Source organism: Ambystoma mexicanum, chromosome 1p (assembly GCF_040938575.1).
Source record: "Ambystoma mexicanum isolate Mex_15411 chromosome 1p, UKY_AmexF1_1, whole genome shotgun sequence".
NCBI lineage: Eukaryota > Metazoa > Chordata > Amphibia > Caudata > Ambystomatidae > Ambystoma > Ambystoma mexicanum.
In genome coordinates this window covers 657,859,477-657,877,635 of record NC_090921.1, presented here as the reverse complement: position 1 = coordinate 657,877,635, position 18,159 = coordinate 657,859,477, and positions in this window count along the sequence as shown.

The following is an 18,159-nucleotide window of genomic DNA, read 5'->3' as shown; positions in this document are numbered from 1 at the left end:
TTCTAACGTGGACTATCTTGGCATACATGGGTGCTTCTCATTTGTCCTTGTGTCCATGTGTCAGCATGCACGTTTCAGCTACAGTGCATGTCCATTGGCACGCTCACCCGAACCCCCTGGCATGCGTCTGTGCTCACTAGCCATTTGCTGTTTCTTCCATGTGTTGTACCATTTCCCGTGCCCATTCTGTACATCTATGCTGGGGAAGGCATGCATTTGGTGACCACATGCACATGTATATGGTGTCAGTTGTACTCACCGCCACCGTCTTGGGTCCCTGCTCCAGCCTTCCCGCTCCCTCTCACCTCAATGCCCTCCATGTGGAGGATGGAGCTGGTCATCTCCTCCCAGGGCATGAGGCAGAGAGGTTCCACCATGCCTCCTCCTGTGCCAGCACTCTCCCTCCTGTGTTTGGAGATGAGGCTGTGGACCCTCTCCTTTGGGTCAACCCAACACTTCTGGCAATCTCTCACAGTACGGGGTACAATTCCCACTGTTCCCTTGCCATGGTTTCTGCCCATATGGCAGTCTTTTGCTGGACACTGGTTTTCCTGTGACTACTGCCAAATCGTGCATCGGCATTCTCCACCACTGCATCTACCAATGCAGTTAGCTCTGCCACAGTGAATTTGGCCTTGCAGAGCTGGTGATCTCTCAGACGGGCCTTCTTCTGCTGTGTCATGCTGTTGCCATGACTTTGGGGACTGAATGCCGGTTGGAAATGGGTGATCCGAGGTGGCTTCCCATTCTGGTAGTGACGCTATTTCCAGAGCCAGTAATACCGGCACATTTGGTGGCAGAAACGGTATTACCGGCAGAAATCGCCAGTAATATCACCTGCTGACCGTTGATGCCAGTAATACGGTATGCCGGTATTACCATTTTCCAGTGCGAGTGTGGGGTGTATGCGTGTGCCCAATGACTAATAATATGGTTGTATTTCCACTAGTATTAACACCATTTTACTGGAAAACTCGCAATGAGCCCCTCGATCCCAGCTACATCTTGTCGCGGTCACCTAGGCGGTGAAGGGTGAAAAAACGTTAATAACCACTGGCATTGCTTTGGTAGCCTTCAATGCAATCTTTCTTCAGTCGACTGCACCATTAAAGAAGTGCACAAGCTACATGTAAATTAGTCTTTGTCCTGCCACCAGAAGGGGCGGTCCAGCCGCAAGTGCAAGTCTATGATACTGCTGGGCCTCATTGGGACGGTACATCTTGAATATCTAGTCTCTGCAAGCAAGGGCCCATCATTAGGCATATGGTATTTCCAGCTACCAATGTTGCCCCTCTCGTCTTTAACCTGTACATCGCAGACATGGGTGCAGCATTGGCCAATCCGATTTCTATTCCTCCAAAACTAGGGATTATTCCCTTGCAGTGGCTAGGCTACGCCGATGACATAGTACTGATGGACTTTACCCTGGCGGACCTTCAGGCGTCCTTGGATTGCCTGAGGGTGTACTCTGAGCGGAATTCTCTAAACATCAGTATTAGCAAGACAAAGGCGATGCCCCTTAGCCCCCGCCTCCACATAATCAGGCGGATGAATTGGCATCTTGGAGGGAGAGAATTGGAGGTGGTTGAAGAGTACAAATACCTTGGTATTTTGTTTGACCACCGATTATCTGCCAAACGCCATATGGAGTCTTTGAAATTAAAGAGTGCCCAGGTTATAGGACGCCTCAAGAAACGGCCACATAAGGGTGTAGGCTATTCACTGGGCATTCTGGCACAATAATACTCTGCTAAGGTCCTTCCTATCGTTGTGTATGGGGCTGAGTGCTGAGAAACAAAAATATGAACGGTTTGGCCAAGTTAGAGGGAACTCTCCTTAAGAAATTGTTTTGCCTTCCGGTCTGTACTCCTATCAAAGTCGTTTACTTGGAGTTAGGGCTGGTTACATGTACAACTATCCAAGACTTACATGCCAATGGTCAAATCTGAAACCTCAACCATTCTATCTTTGTGTCGGTGCAAACTAAAGGCGCTTTTATTAAGAGTAGCAGTGCGGCTAACATCTTCCTTGAATCACTTAGTTGGCATGCTGGATTCCTGGTGAATCCCCTAACATGTAGCTTACACATGCTACAAACTGGAAACGAAAACTAAGGTTGTCGCCTGCTATCAGGAGTTGCATAAAAATTACCTCCGAACGAAGACTAATAGTCTTTTTTTTCATGGAAAATATCGCGAATAGACTGGAGAGGGGGGGGGGGGGTGGCGGCAGTTTACATTCACCAATATGTGGGAAACCAGCTCGTATGGGATTACCTCAAATTAAAAATAAATGCAGTCAATACTCTTGAAATTACTGGGGCGTGGACTAACCTACCTCGTAGGAAAGAACCTGTCGACTTTGTGGAAATCAGGAACTGGAAACGGCGAATCACCTTTTATTGGCGGAGTGTAAGGCATTGTTAGCCATGAGAAGGTGTGCTGTGAGATCGGTTGGTAACTGTGATGATCTGGGAGAGGGGCAGTTATGGGTACGCCTGATGCATGGGAATGAGGAGTCCTGCATGCTATTCTTCACAGTTATGTGGAGGAAGTGCTCCTTAAAACGTTAGATGATTAGGAATTCTGGGTGTGGGCGAGTGATTGAGTGGGATAATGCAGGTTGCTGTGAGGTTACGATAATGCTCATGGCTTGATGCAACAGTGATGTTGAATGTTTTTTCTTCTAATTTTGATGTGATGTGTTAGAAAGCTGACATTGTTCAGCTGCATGACACGTTAAACAAATAATAAATAAATAAAAAAATGCCAACCAAACCATCCAATAGGTCTGGCACTGGAAATGTGGAATGTATGAAATCAGTTTTGAAATGGCCCAAATGGAGAACAAAGTCTTACCCGTACACTTACTAATCTGTAAGCGACAATGTTCTCTGATAATATATATTACAGGAATTCATTCATTTTAATATATTGTTACATGCTGCATCTGACAGTTGTCATTCACAACAAAAATGCACACCGAATACAAATATTTTCAGTTAGGTGGCACACAAAAGTAAACCATAACAGTGCCAGATGTCCTCTTGCTGTGGCACTGGTGGCCCTATGTTTGAGATGTGGCTGCTGAATGGTGTAGGGTGCAGTGGTGGTGTGTTGCCAAAGAAAACTGTAAACTGATAGAAATGTTCTCAGCACATTTCACTTTTATTGTCATGTTCACGTTCGATATCATCAAGAATAGCACTTTGGGAGCCTTTCCGCACAAGTGGAAAACGTCAAAAGAATTAAAATCATCCGACGTGTTACTAAAATGTGCTTCTTTCCACATGAGAACCTCTGTTTTGCGGAGCCCGCAACTGCTGTCAGTTGCTCTATGCTTAGTTACATTTACACACGTTGCCCGACATAGCACGTCGCATAGCGCCTGGTCCCCAGCACATATACATGCTAAAGATAACGTTACATTTCTGGTCAACTCTCTGCCTCAAATTGTCATTTACATGCAAATGCGAAGGTATCATGCAATATCCCACATGCACGCATTGTACTTTTTTAGCGTATATCTTCAGACTGGGATCTGCAGAATTCCCGATAAACTAAAGCGCTTCGAGTCCATAGTAATAGCAGTTAGGCGCAGTACAAATATCACTTAAACATAATAAGACGGGCTGTCCAATCCTTTTATAGAAATACAATGTTCTGTGTGCCAAAGCAAGCAGCCACAGGTTTATTACTTTGAAATACTGCCCACTAATATACCATCTTTGGGCACTTGCCCTTTTCTTACATTTCTCCCTGGTCTTTTTCGAATTATATTTATGATTTCCACCTGGAAATGGTTATTTTAGGCACACACACTGGTATCTGCAAAGAGCATACATTTCGGCTACTACTTGAATGGTTTCGAAATCCAGCCTTAATGACATTTTGAAAATGAGGGGCACGTTCAGTCTCTCCAAGGAAAAGCTTTCCCTCGGAGGGGTCATGCATCCATTATGACATGGGGGAATGTGTGCACAAAAACAAAGACCTCTGTACCTTTTTTAATTTCGGGTATCCTCCAACACTTCACCTTGTAAACATGGTATGGTCATTTAATGAGGGAGCGAGGTGCACATGCTACAGACATCTGCGTGCATTTGGATATATACGCCTCCTAGTTTATATAGGTTATGGGTTGAAATAACAGCAGGACCCCACATAGCCTTTCAGCCCGCCGAGGTTGAACGCATTTGCAGTAAGGCACACTATTAAGAATGTGCAACTTGATTACATGAAATCTGCAGCCACGTGATACAGCATTGACGTTAGATCTTTTGTTCAGCCTCACAACTCACATTTTTTGAAAAGTTCAGATGTGCTACATGTGAAAGGCAAAATCCAGTCAACTATGTTTTGGTTCTACCTGCTAGAGGAGAAGGCATTTTACGATAGAGGGGAATCAAGGACACCAATAAGAGAGGACACAAACTGGGAAAGAGGGCAGACAAGCGCACAGCATCAGAGAGAGGTGACCTTCTGGGAGTGGGAGACAAAAGTGATGGAAAAGAGTGAAGAGATAGCACGGACTAGGATAGAGGCCATCTATGTAATGGGGATGACGGCATGGACAGGGAGACCAGATTCTGAGGGCCGACAGTCCAGACTAGGCTGGTGGCACAGACTCTGAAAGAAACGAGGGGGATAAAATGAATATACTAGGAGCGAAGAGCACACAGTACATAGGAGCCCCGACCAGTGGCATGGGCGCAGTTGAGGAGACACTGTGAGAAAGAGGACAGAGTGGAGTAGAGGGCAGGGAAAGAAAAAGCGAGAACATGATGGGAGCCAGTGCCACGAAATAAACACTACCCTCGTAACAAAGTCTCCCCCGGGAGTCTTCATTCTGAAATAAAGTCTGCCCGGGAGAATTTGTCCTGAAATGGAATCTCCCCCTGTGAAATAAATTCTCCCTCATGACAAGAAATTAATTTCCTCTCATTTTGAACCCTTCACCATATGGCTTTTTTTTTAAATGAAGTCTCTACTTTTCTAGGGAAGGTTTTGGAAAAGTCCAATCAGACGAGGGAAGTCTCTGTTCTGAAATATTGTTGAACCTTCACCTAGATGGGGAGAGACGCTGTAGCAGAATAACCTCTACCCCTAGAAGGAGGAGACTCTGTATCAGAATTAACTCTCCTCCTTAAAGGGGAGACTCTGTATTAGAATAAACTTGGGGGAGGCTCTGTAGCGGAATAAACTCTCCCCCCTGAATGGGAGACTCTGTAAAAAAATAAACTCACACCCTTGACGGGGGAGACTGTGTATAAGAATACACTCTCACCCTTGAAGAGGGAGACTCTTTATCAGAATAAACCCTCCCCCTTGTAGGGGAGACTCTATAGATGAATAAACTCTCCCCCTTGAAGGGGAGACTCTGTATCAGAATAAACTCTACCCCCTTGAAAGGTAAACTCTGTCGCAGAGTAAAACCTCTCACTTGATGGGGGAGACTCTGTATTAGAATAAATTTGAGGGAGACTCTGCAGTGGAATACACTCTCCCCCTTGAATGGGAGACTCTGTAGCAAAATAAACTCAAACCCTTCACGGGGGAGTATGTGTATCAGAATACACTCGTCCCCTTGAAGAGGGTGACTCTGTATCAGAATAAACTCTCCCCCTTGAATGGGAGACTCTGTAGCAAAAGAAACTCACACCCTTGATGGTGGAGACTCTATAGCTGAATAACCTCCCGCCCCCTTAAAGAGGGAGACTCTGTATCAAAATACACTCTCCCCCTTGGTGGGAGAGATTTTGTATCAGAATAAACTCTCCCCCTTGCTGGGGAGGCTCTGTATCAAAATAAACTCTCCCCTTTGATGGGGGAGACTCTGTATCAGAATACACCACACCCCCTTGTAGGGGAGACTCTATAGCTGAAGAAACTCTCCCCTTTCATGCGAGACTCTGTAGCAGAATAAACTCTCCCACTTGATGGGGGAGACTCTGTATCATAATAAACTCTCCCCTTGTAGGGGAGACGTCATAGCTGAATAAATTCTCCACCTTTAACGGGAGACTGTGTATCAGAATTATCCCCCCCCCCTTGAAGGGGGAGACTCTGTATTAGAATAAACTCTCCCCCTTGTTGTGGAGACTCTTTATCAGAACAAACTCTCCCCCTTGAAGGCGGATACTCTGTATCAGAATACACTCTCCCCCTTGTAGGGGAGACTTTATAGCTGAATAAACTCTCCACCTTGAATGGGGAGACTCTGTATCAGAATAAACTCCCCTTCTTGAAGGGGGAGATTCTATTTAAGAATATACTCTCTCCCTTGAAGGGGAGACTCTGTATCAGAATACACACTCCCCATTGTAGGGGAGACTTTATAGCTGAATAATCACTCCACCTTGAAGGGGGAGACTCAATATCAGAATAAACTCTCCCTATTTAATGAGAGACTCTGTAGCAGAATAAACTCACACCCTTCACGGGGGAGAATGTGTATCAGAATACACTCGTCCCCTTGAAGAGGGAGACTCTGTATCAGAATAAACTCTCCCCCTTGAATGGGAGACTCTGTAGCAAAAGAAACTCACACCCTTGATGGTGGAGACTCTATAGCTGAATAACCTCCCGCCCCCTTAAAGAGGGAGACTCTGTATCAAAATACACTCTCCCCCTTGGTGGGAGAGATTTTGTATCAGAATAAACTCTCCCCCTTGCTGGGGAGGCTCTGTATCAAAATAAACTCTCCCCTTTGATGGGGGAGACTCTGTATCAGAATACACCACACCCCCTTGTAGGGGAGACTCTATAGCTGAAGAAACTCTCCCCTTTCATGCGAGACTCTGTAGCAGAATAAACTCTCCCACTTGATGGGGGAGACTCTGTATCATAATAAACTCTCCCCTTGTAGGGGAGACGTCATAGCTGAATAAACTCTCCACCTTTAACGGGAGACTGTGTATCAGAATAATCCCCCCCCCTTGAAGGGGGAGACTCTGTATTAGAATAAACTCTCCCCCTTGTTGTGGAGACTCTTTATCAGAACAAACTCTCCCCCTTGAAGGCGGATACTCTGTATCAGAATACACTCTCCCCCTTGTAGGGGAGACTTTATAGCTGAATAAACTCTCCACCTTGAATGGGGAGACTCTGTATCAGAATAAACTCCCCTTCTTGAAGGGGGAGATTCTATTTAAGAATATACTCTCTCCCTTGAAGGGGAGACTCTGTATCAGAATACACACTCCCCATTGTAGGGGAGACTTTATAGCTGAATAATCACTCCACCTTGAAGGGGGAGACTCAATATCAGAATAAACTCTCCCTATTTAATGAGAGACTCTGTAGCAGAATAAACTCACACCCTTGATGTTAGATACTCTGTCGCAGAATAAACTCTCCCCCTTGTAGAGGAGACTCTATAGCTGAATAAACTCTCCTTGTTGAAGGGGGAGACTCTGTATTAGTATAAATTCTACCCCTTGCAGCGGAGACTCTATAGCTGAATAAACTCTCCCCCTTTATGAGGGAGACTTTGTATCAGAATAAACTCTCCCCCTTGAAGGTGGAGACTCTGTAGCAGAATAAACTCTACCCCTTCATGGGGGAGACTGTAGCAGAATACGCTCCTCTCCTTGTAGGGGAGACTATATAGCTGAATAAACTCTCCCCCTTGAATGAGAGTCTCTGTAGCAGAATACACTCTCCCACTTGACGAGGAGACACTGGGCCTCATTAGGATCTCGGCGGTAGCCATGCTGCTATTGGCGGCATGGCTGCCACCGAAATCACGTCCGGGTTCCCAGAATGAGGAATTACCGGGCCATTCCGAGTTCGGAGGGCATTGTAATTCCTCCTTCTAGGAACCTGGGCCCGGACCTTCCCCATTCCCATTTCAGCCCCCATAGGGCTGAATGGGAATGGGAGAGGGAGCAAACAACGGGCCGATTACGAGCGGCCCGTTGTTTGCTCCCTCCTCCCCTCGCGGGACCCGCTCTGCACATCTGGTGAAACCAGACGTGCAGACCGGGTCCTGCGAGGGGACTCGTAATCAGGCGGTACGGGGTTGACGGCGCCGGCACCTTTACCGGCGCCATTAACCCCGTACCGCCTGGGTTATAATGAGGCTGACTGTGTCAGAATAAACTCTCCCGCTTGAAGGGGGAGAATCCGTAGCAGAATAAACCCTCCGCCTCGAATGGGAGACTCTGTAGCAGGATAAACTCACCCCTTAAATGGGAGACCCTGTAGCAGAATAAACACTCCCCCTTGATGGGGTAGACGCTGTATTAGAATAAACTCTCCCCCTTGAAGGGGAGACTCTGTATCCGAAAAAATTCTCCCCCTCAATGGGGGCGAATCCGTAGCAGAATAAACCCTCCCCCTCGAATGGGAGACTCTGTAGCAGGATAAACTCACCCCTTAAATGGGAGACCGTGTAGCAGAATAAACACACCCCCTTGATGGGGTAGACTCTGTATCAGAATAAACTCCCCCCCTTGAAGGGTGAGACTCTAACGGAATAAACTCTACCCATTTGAAGGGGAGACTCTGTATCAGAATAAACTCTCCCCCTTGAAGGGGAGACTCTGGGTCTCATTACGAGTTTGGAGGCAGCCATGGTGCCTCCAAACCTGGCTCCATTACCGGGTTCCTGCAATGGGGACTTACCGGGTCATTCCGACATAGGAGGACCCAGTAAGTCCTCCTTGCAGGAACCATTCCCCATTCCCATTTGAGCCCCCATAGGGCTCAATGGGAATGGGAATGGAGGTAACAACGGGCACATTTTTTAAAAATTGTTTTATTGTATATAGCTGAATTAATCAACTTTTACAATTTAAAAAGAAACAGATGTCAAAAATTACAATATCACCCACTTTCATACAGATGAATCAAGATTAAAAATTAAATGAATTTAAATGAGGAACAAATCCAGTACAAGGAAAATGTAAAATAGAGCAAGACAAGTACTAAAAACCCATTTCATTCAGACAATTTTCAACGTAGTACATTATAACTAAAATTGATCCACATAAAAAATAGATAAAAACAATAAAAATAGTCTTGTTCATAATATCCTTAGTCGACAGCCATATCCTTTACATAGCAACATTACTTGATTCATCACAGTAGAGATTGTTACTTATTTCATTGATGTTAACTTGATCAAGTTTTAAAGCTCGCAAAAAATTCATTACAGCAATTCTGAAAGACACCAAATTACCTGAGAATATCAATTCCCACATATGTTCCGGTGACAACTCTCTATACATCATTAGAGGTTTTTTAAGAAACTGTTTACGTTGGTTACTTACATTTTTACATGCTGTTACTATATGTTTTAAAGTTTCTATTTCACCTGTAAGGTTACAAAATCGGCAATAGGGCGTTGAGTTTGCCGTATGTTTGCGTCTATGCCAAATCTGATTGGTTGGCCATATATTAAATCACAAGCACATAAAATGTGCTCTATGATGAACTGACGGGGAACATTTCAGATATATTTCCGGTTGACTGTATTTTTCTGAGTAAAAGGATGACTATAAAAATCTTGATATTTTATACATTTATCTCTGGTCCGAATCCAATCTAATTGAAAAAGTAAAGTTTTTGCTTTAAATGGATTACTTAATAAGGTGTCCAAAGATATATTAGCATCTGTTAAAGCTTGTGTTGCTATTAATCGCCATCTTCTGGCAAACAAATCATTAGATCTAAACATATGTTTTGATAACATGCCTATCAGCAAATGAGAATCAATTGCCAGCAGACACTTCTTGAAAAGAGAAATGACTTGCCAGATGTAGCGCGCATACAGTGAAATAATGCCCAATTCAGGTCTAATTATAACACCTGGAACACATCCCGGTAGTTTGAGAACTCGTTTCCAAAATCGAAATTCCAAACTATTCCACTTTATTTCAGTGACAGGGTTTTTTGTTTCTGCACCATATAAAATGATGGGGGTAGTTTTCTGTAGAGAAAAGGTCAAGGTAGACAGGGGCGAGAATTTGCCATAAGTACCATTAATTATGTCCGCTTGCGACATAGATCTAATTCATTTCAGCTCCAAACACTGGTAATGGGCTTTGTCATCTGCTTTACTTGTTATGGTTACACCTAGATACACGTTATGTTGTACCTGTTCTAGGACTTCGCCCTCAAGCACCCACTGACATTTCTTTCTACCCTGGCTTCTGTTCTTATGACAGGTCATCACTTTAGTTTTTGCCAGATTTATGGTCATACAGTTTTCCCTTACATAACTAGACAATGCTTTCAGTAACCTCTGTAGGCCTTGTGGTGACTTGGAAATTAAAACAAGGTTGTCTGCATACAGAATGGCTGCAATGATTTTTCCAGCCAACTTGGGAGAATCAGACAAGATGTTCACAAAGGCATCTCCAATATCAGAGATGAAGAAATTGAAGAGGGCAGAGGCTAGTATACAACCTTGCCTCACCCCTCTTCGTGTCTCAACATCTGCGGTCAGAGAGCCCTGTAAATCCAGTGTAACCTGCATTTTGGTGCCGGTATGTAGATCTTTAATTAATTGTACCAGGTGTGCCGGACATTCAGCCTCAATCAGTTTTTGCAACAGAAGTTCTCTGGAACCAGAATAAAACGCTGCTTTGAGGTCAACAAAAATAATGTAAAGTGACTGATTCAATGGGAGATAATGGGTCACCAGAGCCTTAAGAGTAAGCAAGTTAATGGATGTGCCCATGTCTGCTATAAAACCTGTTTGAAACGGGTCACGTTTAAAATGTGTTATTGACCATGCGTTAAATTCTCTCAAAATAAATCAAGAGAATAACTTGCCCAGGGCGTCGAGAAGGGAGATTGGCCTGTAGTTGGCCGGGCATGACTGATCGCCCTTCTTGAATATTGGAACGACGACCGAGCATCTCCATGACTCAGGCACAGTATTACATTCAATGATTTTTTTGAAGGGATTAAAGAGGATCTGAGTCAATTTTTCTGGATGCTGCTTAAAGACCCAATTACTAAGCCCGTCAGGGCCTGGTGCCGGCAAGCTACTGGATTTGTTTATGAAGAACAATATGTCTTTCTTAGTAATTTGTAATTCACCAAAACTGTGCTTAGGATAACTGTCAATCTCCATCTGATTTCTAGGAGAAGCATACATCTGCGAAAAGTGATCTCTCCATTGTAGTTCTGTGACTCCGTTGACCTGTACCTGCAATTGTTTAGGAGCAATAGCATTGTTTATCAGGACCCAAGTATCCGCAGTTTTTTTTACTGCGAATCGCTTTCAACATCTTTTCACCATCTTGTTGGTATAATGTGCTCCCATACATACATAACCAATTTTGGTATCTGCTTTTTGCTGCCTGGATTAGGGCATGTCTAGAGTTTGGAGGAGCAAGGCGTGCCCATCTAAGTTTGTTATGTAAAGCTCTCTTGCGCGCCCCAACCTCAGCGTCAACATTATGTCTATATTTAGATCTCGAGTGTGTGGACTTGCAAAGGGGAGCTTGATAGCATTGGAGAGTTGTCGTGTATTGTTCTTCCCGCCAACCATGTTGCAGTAAATTATCTAGCATTCTGTCATTCCACTTTATACGATTGCCTGCATTATTAATGGTTGTGAAATGATTATAGATAATCTCCCCAGAACAAAAATGAATTGGATCGACAGACCATTTTGCAGTAATTAGGTTATGATCACTGTGTGTTTGAGAAACTATCTGAAAATCACTAATACTGCAAAAGGTGGCCCGATCAGTAAAGATATAGGGCCTCATTACACAGTAGGCGGTAGCTATGGCGCTATTAGCGCCATGGCTACCCCCTTACCACATTCCGGGTCCGTGTTCCTGGAATGGGGACTTACCAGGTCATTCCGACCTTGGCGGGACCGGTAAGTCCCCATTCCGGGAACCATTCCCCATTCCCATTTGAGCCCCCATAGGGCTCAATGGGAATGGGGAAGGAGCTAATAACGGGCCCGCTATTGGCGGGCCCGTTATTAGCTCTGAAGTCCCTCAACGGGTCCCTTCAGGCCTGACGGGTACCAACGGGCCTGGTAAAAAAAGGCATTAAGGAAGGGACCCGCTAAGGGACCTCGTAGTAGAGCGGTAAGGGATTACCAGTGCCGATAATCCCTTACCACCTACCGTGTAATGAGGCCCATAATCTAGAATGGATTCACTTTTATTTCTGGACCAGGTATTTCTCGAAGGCCTGTCTTTTATAAAAGCACCATTCAGCATTATCAACTGTCGATCCTTCATTAGAGTTATCCATCGATCAACACTCTGAGTCTCTTTCTTCTCTTTCTTCAAGATGCAAGTTTAGATCACCCATCAGAAAAATATTAGTAATATCAGGTGTTTGAATCACTATATCTTTTTTTTTTAAAACTTTTATTTATTCAGCTCGGCAACACAGATACAGGTGAGTAGCAATAAGGCATATGGAAACAAAACAGTGCAATCGGCACAAATACATATAGTTTGTATAAACAAAGCACATGAAGGAAAAAGAATCAACATATGCACATGGGGGGACACATGGGAGGTCGGAACATAGGCAGATGGAAAATAAATCAAGGACCACCTAAGGATGATCTGGGCTAGGGGGTTGGGGATGCAGGACCTCAGTCGGAATCAATGGAAGACATAAATGAGCGGAACTTCAGCCAGATATCTCTAGGTCTGGAATGGGCAGGCTGTTGTATCGCCCAGGACTCTTCTGTGTCGGAGGCCCACGTAACTGCCCCAAGCCACTGTGCATGAGTAGGGGTGGTAGGCCGAAGCCAGCGAAGTAGAATTATGCGCACAGCTAGTAGCATACAGAGGCCAGCAAGTTTTCTGGAGTCACGGTGGAGCTCGGGGAAATCATGAAACAGACATTTCATTGGGGATGGGGAGATGGGGGGTTCAAGGATAGACGACATAGTAGAACACACTGAGGTCCAGAATTGAGCGAGTCGGTGACAAGACCAGATCATGTGGATATAATCAGCATCATCATAGCCACACCTAGGGCACCTAGGGGAGGAGTCGCCCGAGATGCGATGTAGCCTGGTCAGGGTGTAGTGGTACCTGTGGAGCACCTTAAATTGAACTAATTTGAATCAGGAGTTGAAGGAGACACCCTGGATACGTGAACACATATGGGTCCAGCGCTCATCGGACACTTCGAGGCCGAGCTCTGTCTCCCAGGAGCGCCGTAGTTTGGGGAATGTGGGGGGAGATCTGGTTTGAAGCAGAGTATATAGTCTGGAGATTTTGCCCCTCAGGGGGACAGGTGAGGTTAGTTCGGTGATTGCAGGCTCATCAGGTGGTAGTGCTGGAAAACACGTGTACTTGTGTTTGAGTACTCTATGGAGGGACGAATATTGGAGCCAGACGGAGGGTCTCCGTCTGAGGGGAGCCGGGAGGTCAGGCCATTCTATGAAATTACCCTGCTCGAATATGTCACGTAGCAATTCATAACCCGCCTCGGCCAAGTACGAACTACAGAGGGTGGGACTCGTGGGACCTCCGGAAGGAAATTCCAAATTGGGAGGTTACCGTGGAAGGGATGGGTGGTGCCCAGTATTTGCCAAGATTTGGATAAGGCCAAGGATGTGCATGTCGCTGGATCCAGTGAGTCCGATACCACTGGCATAGGTGTGATCACGAGAGATCGAATGTCCCGGTCGCTGACTGATAGCCTTTCTAGTCTGACATGGGGAGGGGGGTCTGATGTATTGAACCAGTGTGCAGTATGTTGGAGTTGTGCCGCCAGCCAGTACTTAAGGAAGTCTGGTGCCCCAAAGCCGCCAGCTTCCATGGGGGCGGACAGGGTCTTGAATTTAAGGCGGACTGCGCCAGAGTGCCAGAGGAAGGGGTTTAGGGCGCGTGTCAACGCCCGAAAAAAGTCAGCTCCCGGCCATTGCGGAATATTAGCAAATCTATACAGGAGTTGGGGAAGTACTACCATCTTTAGTACCCCTATCCTACCCGCCAGTGAGATCGGAAGTTTGTTCCGGCCCTCTATTTTTATTGTAAGGTTTGCAAGGTATGACTGATCATTTTCCTCTAGGACCCGTTCGGTGTGACGGGACACCACTACGCCCAAATAAGTACATTTAGATTGGGCCCATGCGAATCCCATGGTATCGGGAGGTGGGAGTGTACTGGGAGTGAGCGGAAAGAGGGTTGATTTAGAACAGTTCACCGTGAGACCAGAGATACGTCCAAATAGAGCAATATCTTCCAGTATTGGGGCCAAATTAATTTCGGGGGAACGAATATAGAGGAGAGCATCGTCAGCATATAGAGAGAGACTATATCTGAGGAACCAGCTGTACGTAGACCCCTATGCGCATGGTTTTGGCGAAGCATGTCAGCAAACGGCTCCATTGCCACAGCAAAGATTAAGGGTGAGAAGGGGCAACCCTGTCTAGTGCCCCTAGCTATGTGGAAAAGGGGGGAACAACGGCCCTCGGTATGGACTCTGGCCACGGGGTTGGAGTACAGTAGCCTGACCCAGGAGACAAAGGTGGGGCCAAATTTGCATTTGTCAAGTACCCGCCAGAGATAGCTCCACGAGACCGAATCAAAAGCCTTTTGCATATCAAGAGTCGCGGCCACCGCATGTACACCCGGGCTTACTCTACTTATAATGTTGAAGAGGCGTCTCAAATTCAAGGAGGTGGAGCGGCCCGGGATGAATTCCGCCTGGTCAGGATGAATGATATGTGGCATGAAGGGGATAAGACGTAGAGCGAGTAATTTTGCATAAATCTTGACATCACAATTGATCAATGAAAGCGGACGGTAAGAGCCACATTGAGCAGAGGATTTATTGGGTTTTAGCAGTACTGTTATGGTGGCTTCACGGAGTGAGGGGGGGAACTGACCTACCTCTACCGACTCCTCCCAGAGTGCAGCCAGACGAGGGAGTAGGAGTGATTTGAAGTGCTTATAAAACTCAACAGGTATACCATCCGATCCTGGGGATTTGCCTGAAGATAGGGAGTCTATGGCCTCCGAGAACTCCTCAGGGGTGAATGGATTCTCAAGGGATCCGATGGTATCGGGAGAAAGGACCGAGAGGGGAAGTTTATCAAGGTAAGCATCAATTTCTGCCATAGTGGCGTTGTCCGAGTGTGCATATAGGGATTGATAGAAGGAAAGGAATTCGGTATTGACATCTCCAGGGGAGGTGGCCAGGGATCCGTCAGGTCTCTCAATTCCGGGAATGGGTGGGGCACCAAACTCGCGACGGAAAAGTCTAGCTAAGAGACGGCTAGGACGTTCACCCTCACAATATCTCCTTGCCCGCCCGGGATTATCGAGAAACCTCAGCTCGCGGTCTGCAAGCGAGCGAAAGGTGTCCAATTCCATGCCAATTAACGCAAGGATTTCAGGGGTTGGGTCTAGAGTATACTGGGTCTCCAGCGCAGATAATGTGGCCTCGCTTTCAGCGATTTCCCTACGAATAGTTTTGAGGATCCCATTTTCCTTGGAAAGGGCAATGCCTCTGATATAAACCTTAAAGGACTCCCATAGGGTGGCCTGTGAAGACACAGAGTTGGTGTTGATCTCGAAGAACTCCTCGATTGCCGACTCCATCTCCGAGCTAAAAACCAGATCAAGGAGAGAAAGTGGTTTCATTCTCCAGTGTCTGGCTTGGTCCCGGTCTAGACACCAACATAGGGTGACAGTCACTGGGGAGTGATCAGATAGGGTCCTGGGAAGGATTGCCATACCAGACACAGTCTTCATCAGACCGTCGGATAACAACCATCTATCAATCCGGGAAAAGGAATCGTGAACCGAGGAGTAAAAGGAATAAGAGCGGGAGTTGGGATAGAGGAACCTCCAAGCGTCAAACAGGGCTAAGCGAGGAAGGGAGGAAAGCGTGGTATATGCAGCTCTGGAGAGTTCACGGGGTCTGGAGCCAGATCTATCAAGATCCACGTCGAATATCGTGTTGAAATCGCCTCCCCAGAGAATCGGTATCAGAGGGAAGCCATCCAAGAGAGTTATAAAGTGTGTGTAAAAGTCGGGATCGTCGATATTGGGACCATATATATTTAGCAGGACAACTTCCCTATTCTGTAGGGTACCATGAAGTAGCACGTATCTGGGATCAATTATCGTAGCAGCAGGGATAAATCTAAGGCTCCTGTGGATAAGGGTCATAACCCCGCGGCTCTGGGTAGAGTAGGTGGTGAAGTACCTTTGTGGACACCATGTTTTAGCAAATTTTTCACAATACTCTGTGCATGCATGCGTCTCCTGGAGGAACAGGATTTTAGCCCCGTGACGCTCGGCCTGAAGTTGTAATAGTCTCATTTTCTTGTAATTACCCAGCCCCCGTACGTTCCAGCTCATAAATGTCAAGGTTTCCTCACTCAACCCTCCAGGGGTAGCCATACAGGAATACTGGTGGATGGAAATGTGCCCCCAATGGACGGCGCCCAGTGCGGACAGATCTGTATCGCCGACGGGACCGCAGTGCTTCGGACTCTACCTTCTCTGCGGATACCAAGCTTTTTTTAACATATAACCCCATTCCCCCCTCCTCCTCCCACATCCCTCCCCCAAACAGAGGGATGATCACCCTATAGCCCAACAACCAAAACCAACACAATGGCATCGACGCCTGGGGGGCCTGTGAGGTGGCCTGGCGGCGATGCTCCGAACCATGAGGCAATATTAGGATAAACATAATGCCCGACATTAGTATCAATTCCCATCCAGGGGAGGTCCCGTGGGGGAAGGAGCAGGCATGGTAAACATATAATGAACCAATTTAACGGGGTTAGCCCGGTCGCATTGCGTTAGGACAATGAGTCAGGGAGCAATAACAGTAGTGAAAAAACAGCAAAGATAACAACATAATTTGTTACAGGTGCGACCAGGTGGTCTCATGAGAACCATATTAAGTAATGACAGAATGCCAGAAGACCAGATAAGTTCTGAGGCAGGGTATAACGGCATTCGTTCAACAAATATCTCAAGCTGTGGCGAGCCAGTAGTGGTGCCTGTTACGAGAACATTTCAGCCGGGGAAGTGTTTATCTATGAACCTGGAGGCCTCCTCAGGCAGCGTGAAGAAGTAAACACGGTTTGCATGTTCGATACGCAGTTTGGCGGGGTATAACATGGCATATTTAACCTGGAGGTCGCGCAGTCTCCTCTTTACCGCCAGAAAGGTCTTGCGTTCCCGCTGAACAGCCACCGAAAAGTCCGGATATAGGTGGATCCTGGCTGCGCCTAAGAGAAGGTCCCCCTTGGCCCTCGCCGCCCTGAGGAGAGCATCACGGTCGCGAAAATTTAGAACCCTGGCTATGATCGGGCGTGGAGGTGCACCAGGTTTAGGTTTCGCCGTGAGTGAACGGTGGGCCCTCTCGATCGCAAACTGCGGGGAGAGTTTGGGGGAGTTAAGGAGCTGGAGTAACATACCCTCCACATAGTCCTCCATGGGTTCTTGTATACCGTCCTCCGGTACCCCGACAATGCGAAGGTTGTTGCGCCTCGAGCGAGATTCAAGGTCCTCGCTCTTCTTCTCCACCTCGGTAACACGGGTGGATAGTGTGGAGACCTCCGCACGGAGGGAGCCTAGGCCGTCTTCGGCGGTGCTCACACGCTCCTCAATCTCGGCCACTCGACCATCAGATCTCTCCATATGCGCTTTAATAGAGGATATCGTGCCATTCATGTCATCCAGCTTGCTATGAATTGTGGTGAACTCCTCACGGATAAACTCCATCATCTTCTGGGAATCGGATGGTTCCAGCGCGAGTGAGGGGGAAGATTCCTGTGTAGATGCCTCCGCCCCGGAGCCCACCGAGGGTTTAGTGAAAATATTGATAGAGGATTGCTTCTTGCCGGTTCGTGTCGACATGTTGCCGGAGGGGGAATAAACTTAAGTCCCGGAGACCAAACAGGAGAGTGGATATGGCCAGGGCAAGTACCAGGAACGAGCAGGCGGCGTATGAGCGGAGGCGAGCTGAGCACCAGGACGGAAGGAATATGGCGTCTCCGACGGAGGCCCGCCGGCACGGTCAATCCAAGCAGGAGCAAGTTAACAGAAGGAGGGCCCAGGAAGTTTTCAAGAAATTCCGCAGGAAGTCCAGACCCAAGAAGCAATGAACAGCCGGAGAGGTACAAGAAGCCGGGGTCGTAGGTGTTGAAGTAGTGCAGGGGGGCAACCCTGTATGAGGCAGCAAGACG